The following is a 16,109-nucleotide window of genomic DNA, read 5'->3' on the forward strand; positions in this document are numbered from 1 at the left end:
TTCGATAAAATGTCGTACGAATCAAGTATAGAGGTTAATATTTAAGATTTCGAGAAGGCAGCGAGCTGGCAGAATTGTTAACACGACTGGCAAAATGCTTAGCGGCATTTTGTCTGTCTTTATGTTCCGAGTTCAAATTCTGCCGAGGTCAGCTTTGTCTTCCTTCCCGCCAGAGGTCGATGAAATAAGTACCAGTTGAGTACAGGCGACAGTGAGATAAAGTTACTCTCCTCTGTCGAAATTGCAGGTTTTGTGCCAAAAACTTGAAGCCAATATCTAAAATCTAGGCTTTGTATTAAATAGAGAGAAATGGCTTATGAAAACTGAATTTCTGAACTATGATTATTCCAGTGTTTGAAACACAATCTCCAATGTTTGAAATCTCCAATGTTTGAAAAAGAATCTGAAGAAATTTTCCCAAGACAAAATATATAAATAATGAAACGCATATATAACGATGAGTATAAGAAAGCCATGTTGACTGAAGGTTTTAATGCGTAATCCGTGAATACTTTTGGAAGCTTCCATAAAGCTTAAGATGAGCTGATTTCCGTTCTCATTGCCAAACTGGGAATTGTAAATGCAGAGGCAAAAGTATCCATGTGCCCAACGTTCTCCTGCAATTAAAGATATTGTTCCGGTTCCGAATGAATTGCAAGTCCGTATTGGAGTGCATTACAAGATCTGTATGTTTGTTACAGCAAAAAGTATTTCGTTCTTTGTAGACGGAGACTATTAGAAACTGAAACCAGTGTAAGAGTAAGAGAAAACACACACACACACGTGTATACATGTAAGTATGTATATATATATATGTGTGTATATGTATATATAACCCCCCTCTCAGTATATGTGTGTGTATGTATATACATGTATAGGTACATATATGAATTTATATATATATATATATATATGTACATGTGTATATATATATTGTATTATATTATATACATACATACATGTATGTATGTATGTATGTATATATATATATATAATATATATATATATATATATATATATATATATATAAGATAAAGATATCATTTACGCTTACCTAGGACTCACGTTCGAAGCCGTGTATATGACCACAATGGAAACCAAATTGCTATCGAGACATGAACATGCGATACACACCACGTGTAGACGATACACACATCGTACGGATGCACCGGAAGAATGAAGAAATTGAAGGAAGAATTAAAAAAATAAATAAATAAAACAGCTTAATACAAAAAGAAATATAAAAATGGTTAAAAAGTCAGCATCTAAAACAATAAAAATAAATCTCCTAGTAATACAATCATTCCATTTCTAGATGGAAACATTGAGATAGACAATAACAGATACGTCACGTCTACACGAAAGACACAAATAACTACCTATACTTAGACAGAGAATATTTTCATAGATACAAAATGTCAGTAGTGAAATCGCTGCACAGTAAAACATTTAGATTGTCCTGCACAGACGAATTATTACATAAAGAAATTTCCATAGAATAAAACAAACGCTAATCAGCAATGGTATTAAAAAATAATCAAAATAAAATATCGAATAGACTAACTCATAGAGCGGTTCAGTAACAAATATAACGAAATGATTGCATCACATACACTACACTTATTAAAAATAAATAAACGAAGGATAAACTCTATTACGTGAATCAAAATGCAAACTCGTTTAATAGTAGATGAGAATATCACCAACCTTATAAAGCAGAATATAAAATGCATTATATTAAACTATAGACTAACATTAATGTCAAAATGCAGAAATATTTTATTCTACTTTAAGCACAAGGTCTGAAATATTGGGAGAAAGAGTAGGTTGATTCCATCAATACCAGTCCTTAATTAGTACTTGTTTTATCGACTGCGAAAGGGTGAAGGCAAAGGTGACCTGAACAGAATTTTGAAAAAAAAAAAGTGTACAAATATTGAAATTACAAACTTTACTAATAAAAAGCATCAGCTTGTAAAATACTATTGCCTCTAAGACGAAGAGTGATAAATACGATCGCAGAGTAGAGTAGGGTTCAAAACCTCAGAGAGATTTGAATTTCGTCCCGGTTAGATCATAAAAGATGTTTAATATACTCACTCAAACACATGCACACACAGACACACACGTGCTGACGACATAAGAACTTAGAAACTTCTTTGGGAACATGAAATAATTCTTTTATGGATGGTGGAACTCGAAGCAGATAAAACTACAAAAAATCCCTTCTACTATAAAGACAAAGCCGGAAATTTGGGGGAGATGGGTAAGATGATTCCATCGACCCCAATGTTCGATTGGTACTTATTTTATCGATCTCGAAAAGACGAAAACTAAAATGGACCTCTGCAGAATTTGAACTCAGAACATAAAGACAGATGAAATGCTGCTAAGCATTTTGTCCGGCGACCTAACGATTCTAACAGCTCGGCGCCTTTTAAAAATCTTTTAAAATTCTTATGATATCGAAAACACACAATTCTCATCAGAAAGAATAAAGTAAATTAATAAATGGATCAAAGAATTCAAAGAAATGCTTTGTTCCAATGGTAGACTACTAACCATTTTTATAGAAGATGTGAGATCAAGTGCTGAGGGCATCATTATTCACATGCTATTATTGCTTTATAGCTTTATCTGCTTCGTGTTTTACCGTTTCAAAAAAAGATATATATATATATATATATATATAGGCGCAGGCGTGGCTGTGTGGTAAGAAGCTTGCTTCCCAACAACATGGTTCTTTCAAGGCGGTGCTCCAGCATGGCCGCAGTTAAATGACGAAAACAAGTAAAAGAATAAAAGAATAAAAAAGAATATGTATTTCTATCTTTTACTATCCCCCCCTCCTTATTTGCGTATGAGTTTAAATCTGTTCTTCATACAATAAAATTACCGAGTCCAGCATTAACTAATCAAGACTTTAATGGCTTCAGCTCCTGATGGGACTGATTTTGGAGTGAGTTTTTGCCTAGTATATAATTTTCTACTCTAGGCACAAGGCCAAACTTTTTTGGGGGAGAGGGCCAGCTGATTAGATCGACCCCATAACGCAAATGGTACTTAATTTAGATTTGTTTAGTTTGGGCCATGTCATGAAGTTTGGGCGCAGTATACTTTTCAAAATATGATTTGGAATTCTAGTCGGAATTTCAGATATGATTTGAAATTCTAGCAGGATTGAACTGCTCTTTAAAGTAATTTTTTGGACTGCTTTTCATTTTTATTACGTACGAGCAAAACGTCCCCCGTCCAATGGACGGTGCTGAGTTGTCAAGCATTTAAACCAAATTTTCTCAATGCAACTTGTCTGACCGTCCCATAGGCCTCCCCTTTGAGAAACACTGATTTAACCTAAATTTGAGACACCAGCAAAAGAAGAAATAAAGATATACTTTTTTCTATTCCAAAGAAAAACGATTTTTTTCACACAAATATGCAACCTATGAGTTTAAAGTACCAGTAATGATAAGGCTGTTGACTGAGAGAACACAAACATGAGTTAAACAGTAAGCTTGGCAGGAAAGAATAATGCCTTTAAGCAGTACAAAAACAAAAAAAAATGGAAGGTGCTGTTATGTACAGGTTGACGGAAGAAAAGCAGGACAAAAACGGCTTTATCGATCGCATTCTCACCTGGAATTGATTTTTGTAATCTTTTCAAGACTTATACACGCCCTGATACCGTCGGTATCTACATATCAAATTTGAGCGTAATCGGATGGAGGATGCCCGAGGTCCTGGAAGACACACACACAGACAGACAGAACAGAACGGATTTTATATAATAGATTTTCCCATGTTGTTTCGACGTCCAGTGGAAAATTACTGGGCTTCTATTATGGACGATGACACTTGTATTTAATATATCGTATTGTCAGCTTCTCTTAGAAAATTGATAGAGGTTTGCTGATAACAAAAAGTGTGTTCTGCAAATGATAACTTCTATTGGTTGAGACTGTGATACAATTGCATACCATACACTATTCCTTTGGCAAACCACCGTTTAATTTCCTCATTAATTTAACCACAAGGGAATACAGAAAGCGGACAAGTAGCCAATAAATTGACAGCCCAGATGCTGTAACCAACTCAATGTTATGTCAATCATCATGACACTTCACATTTGAAATGACCATATGCACCTAGTTATGAGTAGGTAAGTAAACAAACTCAGAAGAAAGAAAACAAAAACACGGCTCACCCAGTGTAAGCATCACCGTAGCTACATCAATAGATCATATCATACAATGGAGTATTTTTCTGATCATAAAATGTTAAGCATTTGATCTGACCATTCGATAACTGACAGACTGAATAGTCGATATATGCATTGTTTAATGAAATCTGATGGTGAAGCTTAAACTGTTATTATTGTTGGTCATAGACCCAATATGCGATCGATTTATGATGAATGCATTCCAGTTGTGGCCTTCCAGGTTTTTTTCATATGTCACATGTCTATCTAATGGGTCCATACTTTATTTAAAACCGTGAAGTATGATTTGAGGAATATTTGACTGCTATTCCTAGAAGGTTGAGAATCAAGTTGAAGCTTTCCCATTGGTTCTTAAAGCTTAAGTGAAATATATAGGATGTTCAGCGGTATATTATAGAAGGCTTTAGGTTAGCGAGCAGGCAGGCTCTGGGTCGATGTAATCGACTAGCCTCTACCCACATAATTTCAGGTTTTGTGCTTATAATAGAAAGAATGATTATAAAGTGTCTATAAGTAGTTAGGTTATAAATACTGAACAGAATTAAACAATTGTAAATCTCGTCGGTTCCTATCACAGAATCTTGCTAACACACAGGTTTTAAATTACATACAAAAGAAATGAGCTAGGTGGATAACCTGTACTAAATAAGTAAGCGAACATTCTATGGAGCCTCTCTGTTGGTAGTGTAACCGGTTAGAAATAGCCTTAAAAATGGAAGCAAATGTTGGATAAAGTAATCCTGGATACATTGTGTGAAAAGAGACGGGATGTCCTAAGCTGACCGAGGGTTAAACTGTCGAACGAAAATGAGGAAAAGAAACATTCTGTTGTAAAAGCGTTACATGCGCGATATTGTCTAATAGTAGTTCATTGTGAACATAAACCTGCAATAAGTACTCCTACCATATATATATCTTCTTCTCCTCCTCCACCTCCTCTTCCTCCTCCTTCTTCTCTAACATGTCCAACCACCGAAAAATTAGGTGCAACTGTTTATGCCACGTCCGTTTGCTTGCTTGATCGATTGAGTATCCATTCTGGTTTCTCAAAATTTACTGAAGCTTGGAAGCCCAAGCTTTTTTTAATTTTAGACACACACACACACACACACACGCACACACAAACACAAACACACACACACACACACACACACCACACACACACACACACACACAGAAATAAATAATTAGTAAGCAAAAGGAAAAAATTGCTTCTCTTGTTTTCGTGTTGTTACTTCCTTAGCAAGTTACTTGGTTATTTATTGAGCAATATGCAGGCGTTAAGAAAACTCCACAGAAAAAAAAAACATCTATACACATGGCTAAATGACTTTATTTCTGGCTATAATGGTCAGCAGTGGTAAATATACACTGACTACATGTGTAAAAGAAAAACAATTCCCTTTACTTCTATCAGCCAACTATTCGGTAATCAAGTGTACTGGTAGAATCGTTAGAGCGCTCGGCAAAACACATTGTAATAAATTGCTACAGGTTTTTACAAATTTGAGTTCAAACCCCACGGTGGAATTCGAATTTAGTATTTGAAAAATTTGAACCCTTCCAGTGGTGAAAAATGAATACTCGATCAAAAATAAAGAACAAGTACTGGAGATGAATTTGTCTATAAAAACGGTTCTCTATGGGGAATAACCTCGCCCATGCCATCAGCATTTCGTTCGGCGTGCTAACGTTTCTTATTTCTTTATTGCCCACAAGGTGCTAAACATAGAGGGGACAAACAAAGACAGACAAACGGATTAAGTCCATTACATCGATCCCAGTGCGTAATTGGTACTCAATCTATCAACCCCGAAAGGATGAGAGGCAAAGTCGACCTCGGTGGAATTTGAACTCAGAACGTATAGACACGAAATACCTACTTCTTTACTACCCACAAGGGGCAAACAAGGAAAGACAAACGGATTAAGTAGGTTATATCGACCCCAGTGCGTAACTGGTACTTATTTAATCGACCTCGAAAGGATGAAAGGCAAAATCGACCTCGGCGGAATTTGAACTCAGAACGCAACGGCAGACGAAATACCACAAAGCATTTCGTCCGGCGTGCTAACGTTTCTGCCAGCTCGCCGCAGTTGAATTGTCAAACTAACGATGTGGCTCTGTGGTGACAGCGGAGAACTAGTACCTAATTTCGGCATTGAATGTTACACAAATGTCAGAAGTGGACGCCATTGTATTATGTCAATAGATGTGAAATATATTTGCATCTTTCCCCTCTTTATTAACTCCTTTGAACCCATTTTTGATTACCCAAAGAAGACAAAAAAACGGTCGGTTACATTGTTTTGTGTTTACAGCTCTTTTACTCTCTTTTATTCTTTTACTTGTTTCAGTCATTTGACTGCGGCCATGCTGGAGCACCGCCTTTAATCGAGCAACTCGACCCCGGGACTTATTCTTTTGTAAGCCCAGTACTTATTCTATCGGTCTCTTTTGCCGAACCGCTAAGTGACGGGGACGTAAACACACCAGCATCGGTTGTCAAACAATGCTAGGGGGACAGACACAGACACACAAACATACACGCACACGCATATATATATATATACATATATACGACGGGCTTCTTTCAGTTTCCGTCTACCAAATCCACTCAAAAGGCATTGGTCGACCCGAGGCTATAGCAGAAGACACTTGTCCAAGGTGCCACGCAGTGGGACTGAACCCAGAACCATGTGGTTGGTTAGCAAGTTACTTACCACACAGCCACTCCTGCGCTGAAAATAATATTTCTGCCAATAGCAAGTCGTAAACACAAACCATATGGCCAACCGCTTTTGCATCTTACAGGGGTATGGCCAAACCAAAGAGCCGCTCGCTAAGGCATATTCGTGGGTTGAAAGGGTCAATGAGAAGATTCATATAATTTGTAATTCTTCAACATAACGTTTGACAAGTTAAAAAAGTTGGGAACCATCTTTCCTTAACTAAATATGGCAATCTTTCCGCCCCTTTTCAATCCTCACAACTCCCCTCCCCCTCCCCCCGCCACCTAGTTAGAGAAACAATGGACTATGTCCTCCTCTAAAATACGTAGGCCTGTCCAACTGTTAGAAATCAATATTGGGTCAAATATTTCCTTCGGAATGTGTGGTCTGGTATAATAGTTGTAGTCCTGATGTTTTGCTTCTGACTGTCACGCAGCAAGCAAATTAAATTTTTGTTTCTTATCTGATGCATTTGTATTAAAAGAGTGTTGTTGGTCAATTGGCTGGGATAGTGGACAACCATTTGCGAGAGCGGCAGTTCGTTTTCTGCCATCAGTATTACCTTGTGTTCGTAACTTAGGTCACTTGATTTACAAATGGCAGATTCACAAACGAAATGAAATGATCCAACAAGCTGTAAATAAGTACTACACGAGAGGAACAATACATCGGTATTGTTTAAGCGGTAAAAGTGCCTTATATATAACTAGTTACTCTTTAACTTGCAGTGTGGTATCCAATTCCTTATGTGGACAGAGAAACAACTCCAGTGTAATCTTCCCTACAATCGCAATCCCAGCTTGTAGTATTAAGGGAAAATCTATCTTGTGGTTGTATTGCAAGTGAAATCATTCATCAAATATCTGTTTGATATTTCCCCAACTAGAAGTATTAACATATGTGTGATAAACGATGTTTTAATACCGATCGCATATGTTATCCTTTTTATAAATGTACAGAAATAACATACCCGTTGAGTTCTAAAATTGGCAAAAGATCACCAAAATTTTGAGAAGGTAGAAATCGATCTTATTGATACCAGCACCTGAGAGGTACTATATCTTATTTATCCAGAAGGTTGGCTTAGTTGTGATTTGAACTAAAAAGCAACAAAGCCGCCCCTGAGCGTTTAATGATTTTGTCAGTCCAGTATTAAAGCTTGTGTTTCGTATCTTCTAACTGTTATTAATATCTGTCTATCTATCTATCTATCTATCTATCTATCTATCTATCTATCTATCTATCTATCTATATTGATCGGCCCCATTTTTTTTTCTTTTTCACGATCCCTTTTGATCGGAATTCGCCCCCTTTGTTTTTCTTTTCACGATCCCTTTTGATCCTATCTATCTATCTACATTGATCGGCCCCATTTTTTTTTCACGATCCCTTTTGATCGGAATTCGCCCCCTTTTTTCCTTCTCTTCTTCCCAAAAAGAAAAGCTCTACATTGTATTTTGTCCCTTCTGTGTTCAGCTCTGCGTGGCAAGTAAAGAAATCTATCTATCTATCTTCTATCTATCTATCTATCTATCTATCTATCTATCTATCTATCTATCTATCTATCTATCTATTCATTTCGTTCATTTTGTCTTATGGCAAAGAACAAACGAAGTTTCGATTAGGGAACAAATATTTAAGAAAAAGTGGAAGTGGATTGGTAGCACAATTAGAAAATATACACCAAATGTAGCGAAAAGTGCTTTAGAGTGGAATCCGGGTGGATATAGAAAGAAAGGTAGGCCTAAGAACTCGTGGCGGAGATCAACACAAAAGGAACTAGAGAAAGGGGGACATTTATGGCAGAGTATAAGTACAGAAGCGAAAAATTATGCGACATGGAATTCAACTATAAGTGGCCTATACTCCGCTTTGGAGGGTTAAAGGCATAAAGAAAAAATAAACGTATGTATACATTTATTGTAGCGTTGAAATAACCCTAAGTTTCTCGAATCTCACTAATAACTTCACGTGATCAGTGATAGTCGCAATACTCACAGAAGTAATAGGAAGTGATTTCAGTTCAAATGTAACTAATTGTTCAAAGTAGAGTAGACTGCATTTGGTCGTATATACAATTTGAAGTAACATTCGTAAAATTAGGTTTGGCGCTTAAATTGAATAAAATTTTATTTTAAATTAATTAAAACGTTGTGACACTTCAGTTGCTGACGCGGATACCCCTGTGATCAGCAGTTCTAGATTAATCAAGTCTTCTGCAAAAACTGATAACTTGCAGCTTGATTTCTATAGGGACAGAGAAAAAAAGAAGGGGGTGAAAAAGAGATAATAAAAAAAGAAAGAAAACAAAGGGAAGGAGAGTCCATTAGAAAGAAAGAAAAATTGTGGAGTTATTATGAAAGAGACAAAGCTTTCAATGAAGAGCTGGAAGAGAAGCTGAATTGTCAAACTAATCTTTTCTACTCTAGGCACAAGGCCTGAAATTTTGGGGGAGGGGGCCAGTCGATTACATCGACTCCAGTACGCAGCTGGTACTCAATTTATCGACCTCACCTCGTAAGTATGAAAGGCAAAGTCGACCTCAGCGGAATTAGAACTCAGAACGAAAAGACAGACGAAATACCTATTTTTTTACTACCCACAAGGGGCTAAACACAGAGGGGACAAACAAGGACAGGCAAACGGATTAAGTCGATCATCTCGACCCCAGTGCGTAACTGGTACTTAATTTATCGACCCCGAAAGGATGAAAGGCAAAGTCGACCTCGGCGGAATTTGAACTCAGAACGTAACGGCAGACGAAATACCTATTTCTTTACTACCGACAAGGGGCTAAACACAGAGAGGACAAACAAGGACAGGCAAACGGATTAAGTCGATTATATCGATCCCAGTGCGTAACGTACTTAATTTATCGACCCCGAAATACCTGTCAAAAAAACTTAAGAAACCTGCATAATCTGGACGGAGATGTATTCAAAAAGGAACTAGACATCCTCATCCCCATAATACCGGATAAAACGACGTTCCGTCATGAAGTACAGACGAGGGCAGCGGAATCAAACTCTTCCATACGCCAAATGGGGCAACAGCTGGGACAGAGGCACATACGGAAGTGGTGATGTGAACCCTCCCCCAGCCTGAGGAAATCAGATGAAAGATAATTATCAGTAACTATACAAAACTACAGTGGTGCTCCAGCATGACCGCCGCAGCCGCATGACTGGATCAGATAAAAGAATAAAAAAATACATACATACATACATATATATATACATACATACATACATACATACATACATACATACATATATATATATATATAAGTACAGAGAAGGGGGGAGAGAAAGAGAGAGAAAAGGAGGGAGAGAGAAAAAGAAGGAGATCAGTAGAGAGAGAAAGAGTGAGAGAGAGAACGGTAGATATTTCACAAGATAAATAAATAGGCAGGTACAGATTTCAGACAGCATAACGGGAATACAAATCTGTTTTGCAAGTGGAGTTGAAGGATAAATTAGCCAAAAATCAACCATCAATAATTAATAAAACTTATTTGTATGAGTTTCTAATATGTTTCATATAATTAATTGTTTTTATCAGTATTTTCAAATTAAGCTGTCTTCAAATTACAATAACGAAAGACTTGTCAAATTTTCAAAGAGGTCATATGGCAGCAGCATGATTAACAGGAATCTGTGTTATGAGAAACTGATAAGATGTTTGATGATTCTCGAAGAATATTGTTGAAAGTGATTTCTGCCTAGTCTCCAAGACACGGAGTGGTGGTTGTGGGTGGGTGGGGGGAGAATGCTCGACGAAGAGAAATAGTTGGGGAAATCTCATTGAAGAACAAGACGGACATCAATACAATTTTATTACCATCAAAATGGGCGGCGAGCTGGCAGAAACGTTAGCACGCCGGGCGAAATGCGTAGCCGCATTTCGTCTGCCATTACGTTCTGAGTTCAAATTCCGCCGAGGTCGACTTTGCCTTTCCTCCTTTCGGGGTTGATAAATCAAGTACCAGTTACGCACTGGGATCTATATAATCGACTTAATCCGTTTGTCTGTCCTTGTTTGTTCCCTCTGTGTTTAGCCCCTTGTGGGTAGTAAAGAAATAGGTATTTCGTCTGCCGTTACATTCTGAGTTCAAATTCCACCGAGGTCAACTTTGCCTTTCATCATTTCGGTGTCGGTAAATTAAGTACCAGTTACGCACTGGGGTCGAGATAATCGACTTAATCCGTTTGTCTGTCCTTGTTTGTTCCCTCTGTGTTTAGCCCCTTGTGGGTAGTAAAGTATTGTTAGTTGGTAGTTATTGACCCAAGAAATAGAGAAGCGATATTATGCAATTAATAACACGATAGTTGTCCCTCTTACTCGGGATTGGTTCGTGTTCAGTGTGAGAAGGACCGTGGAGTACTACACCCACGAACACACTAACGCGCGCGCACACACACACGTCTTTTATCAAGAAATGAAAAGTCTTGAACGAAGGACTAGCAACTGCTCTCACAGAAAAAAAAACTAATACGCTGGTGGAACCTATTTCTTTATTACCCACAAGGGGCTAAACACAGAGGGGACAAACAAGGACAGACATAGGTATTAAGTCGATTACATCGACCCCAGTGCGTAACTGGTACTTAATTTATCGACCCCGAAAGGATGAAAGGCAAAGTCGACCTCGGCGGAATTTGAACTCACAACGAAACGCAGACGAAATACCGCTAAGCATTTCGCCCGGCGTGCTAACGTTTCTGCCAGCTCGCCGGTGGAACCGTCTATGAAAGTAACAATACGCGATACACCATGGAACGGGAATGAAGTTTTGGAAGCAAAATGCCACACGGAATAAATAAGCAACAAATTTTTAAAACTAGACAGCAGAATATCGGCGTTTGTTTTATTTATTCTCTTTCTAGCTCCAGTCTTTGGACTACAGTCATACTGGGGCACCGCCTTGAGGAGTTTACTCCATCAAACTGCGCCCAATATTTGTTTTTAAGCCTGATTTTCTATCAATTTCTTTTGTATCAATCTCCTAAGTTAAAAGGATTTTAACAAATTCTGACTGTAAAAAAAGTGAGACGCGAACACATAAACAGACAGGTATACATGCATGTACAAATACACACGTACGCACTCACATACATCTTCTCACACATGTATATATACACATGATAGGCTTCCTCACAGTTTCCCTCAACTAATTTCATTCACAAAGCATTTATCAGTCAGGTGCTGTAGTAAAGGATAAATGATCATAGTGGTGTGTTGTTGGTGTGACTCCCAAACATCATTATTGGGAATAGAGCCTGTTAATGAGGCAGCCATGAAATGGTTAATAAAATTATTGAATTGTTAAAAAAAAATGAACTTATATGCATCTAAAATATCACTTTATTGCTTGCTTGTTTCAATCATTGGACTGTGGCCGTGATGGAGCACCATTTAAAAAGTTTTATTCGAACAAATCAACCTCGGTACTTTATTTATTTATTAAAGACTGGTATAATTCGCGGGATTGAACCCGAAACTACAAGGCTGCAAAGTTTATATGAAATATTATTTGTAATACAGTGGGGGCACATAGCCTAGTGGTTAGAGCAGCGGATTCGCGGTCGAGGGATCGTGGGTTCGAATCTCAGACTGGGCGATGTATGTGTTTATGAGCGAAAACCCCTAAGCTCCACGTGGCTCCGGCAGAAGCTAATGGCGAACTTATGCTGACTCTTTCGCCACAACATTCTCTCACTCTTTCCTCCTGCATCTAGCAGCTCACCTGCGACGGACCGGCGTCCCGTCCAGGTGGGGAACCTATACGCCAAGGAAACCGGGAAACCGGCCCTTCTGAGCCATGCATGGCTTGAGAAGGAACAAACAATACAGAGTTTATTAGTTTCTTGTCAGTTTTACGAGCTATTAATAAGAGGAGTTGAATGTCTGCAAGATTTCGTAGCTCTAGCATCGCGCCTTCATAGTCAGCTTCTGAAAACTTTTTATCCCATTCTCGTAGGTATGACTTTCATTTGAAATTGATGAACATGTTCGAGCATATTTTAATCGCAAGGTTCAATTAATTACATTTATCTATTAAAATTCTTCACTTACCATAATTTCCTGAGCCTACAAAATCATGTCAGTGTTTTCAAACTCCTTTATAGGGAATAGATATTTCAACTCGTCCTCCTCTGTAAATAACAAACAACGAAAAAAACTATTAAACAAGAACAATCATATCTAGACAACTGCCTAGATATTTAACATAATACAAAGTAGACAAATTCAGAAAAAACCTTCCACATATTTCCCAAAATTTCAACAACAAAATAACCATCCAAATAAAGCTACTACTACTAAATTTTGTGAATATAGTATTAAACCTAATCAAGGGAAAATATCATCATAAAGGAGTGATGTCCAATATAAACACATCTGACACGATTTGAATGATTCTTTTATCACGCTATTGCTTGTTACCAGAAAAAGGTAACGGTGAAATTTAATCAAAAATTTTATCATTTCTTCCGATTTATCAACATATACCAATTTAGTGAATGTTTATATCAGTGCAACAAACTGACAAGATTGTCACTGTTGTTATTGTCATTTAAGTGGAGGCGCAATGGCCCAGTAGTTAGGGCAGCGGACTCGCAGTCATAGGATCGCGGTTTCGATTCCCAGACCGGGCGTTGTGAGTGTTTATTGAGCGAAAACACCTAAAGCTCCACGAGGCTCCAGCAGGAGATGGTGGTGATCCCTGCTGTACTCTTTCACCACAACTTTCTCTCACTCTTACTTCCTGTTTCTGTTGTACCTGTATTTCAAAGGGCCGGCCTTGTCACTCTTTGTGTCACGCTGAATATCCCCGAGAACTACGTTAAGAGTACACGTGTCTGTGGAGTGCTCAGCCACTTACACGTTAATTTCACGAGCAGGCTGTTCCGTTGATTCGGATCAACCGGAACCCTCGTCGTCGTAACCGACGGAGTGCTTCCATCCATTGTCATTTAATACCAGATCATCTCACATTAAACGATAAACTTCACACTTTTCAAGCCTAGCCAGGCTCATGGGCCCGGTTTCTCGGTTTCTGTGGCGTATGTGTTCCTCCCAGCTAGACGGGACGCCAGTCCATCGCAGCGTTACTCAAGAAACAAGGAAGAGAGAGTGAGAGAAAGTTGTGGCGAAAGAGTACAACAGGGGTTGCCACCACCCCCTGTTGGAGCCTCGTGGAGCTTTTTAGGCGTTTTCGCTCAATGAACACACACAACGCTCGGTCTAGGAATCGAAACCGCGATCCTCCGACCGCGAGTCCGCTGCCCTAACCACTGGGCCATTGCGCCTCCACCATCTCTCATTAAGCAAACCTAAAATAAATGAAATCCATTTCAACTGTTATCAACCAACCTCATATTCGGACACAAAGTATTTGCACATAAAGTTATCCAATATGCCATAGAAAGCGGTGGTGTAACGGTAGACTCAGCGACTACCCAGGGTTTGCTTGATAGCTGCAAATGTCAGTTTTATTCGAGAGGCCGGTTTAGTCGAATGAATGAATGAATCCTTTATTTACTACAATATTACTAATACTGCACTACATTCCTTCACCTTAGTAAAGGAAATATATGTTTTATTTCACACGATCTTTGCTCTTCCATATTTTCCCATGTTTCCATTCACACATACAACCTCTTCTTCTCTTTCATTCTCCCCCCTCTCTCTCTCTCGCTCTCTCTCTTATACATACATGATTGTCAGAAGTATAGGTAACATACTCATGATCTCCGTCAGCAAGAATGTTCTTTATGGGTTTGTGTGAAAAACATTAAAGTGCTCAATATAAAGTTGCCCTACATATGTGTGTGTGTGTCTATCTATCTATCCCCGATTCCTTTTGATCGGAATTTTACATTTGTTCCTTTTTTCTCTTTTTCTTTTCCATTTTCGAAAAGAAAAGCTCTACATTTGTATTTGTCCCCTCTGTGTTCAGCCCTGTATGGTCAATAAAGAAAGTGATCTATGTATCTATCTGCTTGCCTATCTATCTATCTATCTATCTATCTATCTATCTATCTATCTATCTATCTATCTATCTACTACCTACCTACCTACCTACCTATTTATCTGTCTGTCTGTCTGCCTATCTATATGTCTGTCTGTATGTATCTACCTATTATATATATATATATAATATATATATATATATATATATATATATATGTGTGTGTGTGTGTGTGTGTGTGCATGTATTTATTAGTGCGTGGTATGTTTGAGTTTCTGTACGCGCGTGTGTGCGTGTGCGTGTGTGCGTTTATGTACAGACGCACCTACACACAAACAGAAGTAACTGAGTGGCAATCAGCAATACTATCCCTGCTTGATATCCACTGCCAATTGTGAATATCCATTTGGACCTCTGCATGAAAGTGCAAGATGAATTTTATAGCGCAGTTGTCCAGGCATACATACAAACACGTGTGTGTATGTGTCTGTGTGTGCGCTTGCGCCGCGTGGGCATATATGTGTGTGTGTGTGATATGCATATTATGTGTTTATCATATATATGTGTGTCTATGCATATATGTATGTATGTATGTATGTATGTATGTATGTATGTATGTATGTGTACATCTGTATATGTATGTATTAGTGTATTTTGAGTTCTCACTTTTTTCCCCTATAATGGACTTTGGTCATCGGTCTAATTTATTCTTAATTAGTTATTGAACACTTTTGTTGAATGTGGTGATGTACAGATGTGAATCTACTTTCAGATACGTACACAGTCTGGCACTCACCGTGCGTGCACACACACAGGCACACACACACACACTTATACTTAGAAAAATGAACATATATATATATATATATATATATATATATACATGCACTCGAGCGCGCGCACACAGACACACACGTGCACACACATATATATGCATGTATGGTTATATATATTTATGTATGAAGGCGGCGAACTGGCAGAAACGTTTGCACGCCAGGTGAAATGCTTAGCGGTATTTCGTCCGCCGCTACGTTCTGAGTTCAAATTCCGCCGAGGTCGACTTTGCCTTTCATCCTTTCGGGGGTCTATTAAAATAAGTACCAGTTACGCACTGGGGTCGATATAATCGACTTAATCCGTTTGTCTGTCCATGTTTGTCCCCTATGTGTTTAGCTTCTTGTGGGTA

General features: G+C 38.2%; 1 protein-coding gene across 1 annotated transcript in view; it reads right to left on the bottom strand.

The window, feature by feature from the left end:
- LOC115211760 (dual specificity tyrosine-phosphorylation-regulated kinase 1A) overlaps positions 1-16,109 on the bottom strand; it is a 509,539-nt gene that overhangs the window by 447,619 nt on the left and 45,811 nt on the right. The window contains exon 2 of the mRNA XM_036503300.1: positions 13,027-13,106. The gene's annotated coding sequence lies outside the window, so the exon portion shown is untranslated. The remainder of the gene's footprint in view (positions 1-13,026; positions 13,107-16,109) is intronic.

This window comes from Octopus sinensis, linkage group LG5 (assembly GCF_006345805.1).
Source record: "Octopus sinensis linkage group LG5, ASM634580v1, whole genome shotgun sequence".
NCBI classification, from domain to species: Eukaryota; Metazoa; Mollusca; class Cephalopoda; order Octopoda; family Octopodidae; genus Octopus; species Octopus sinensis.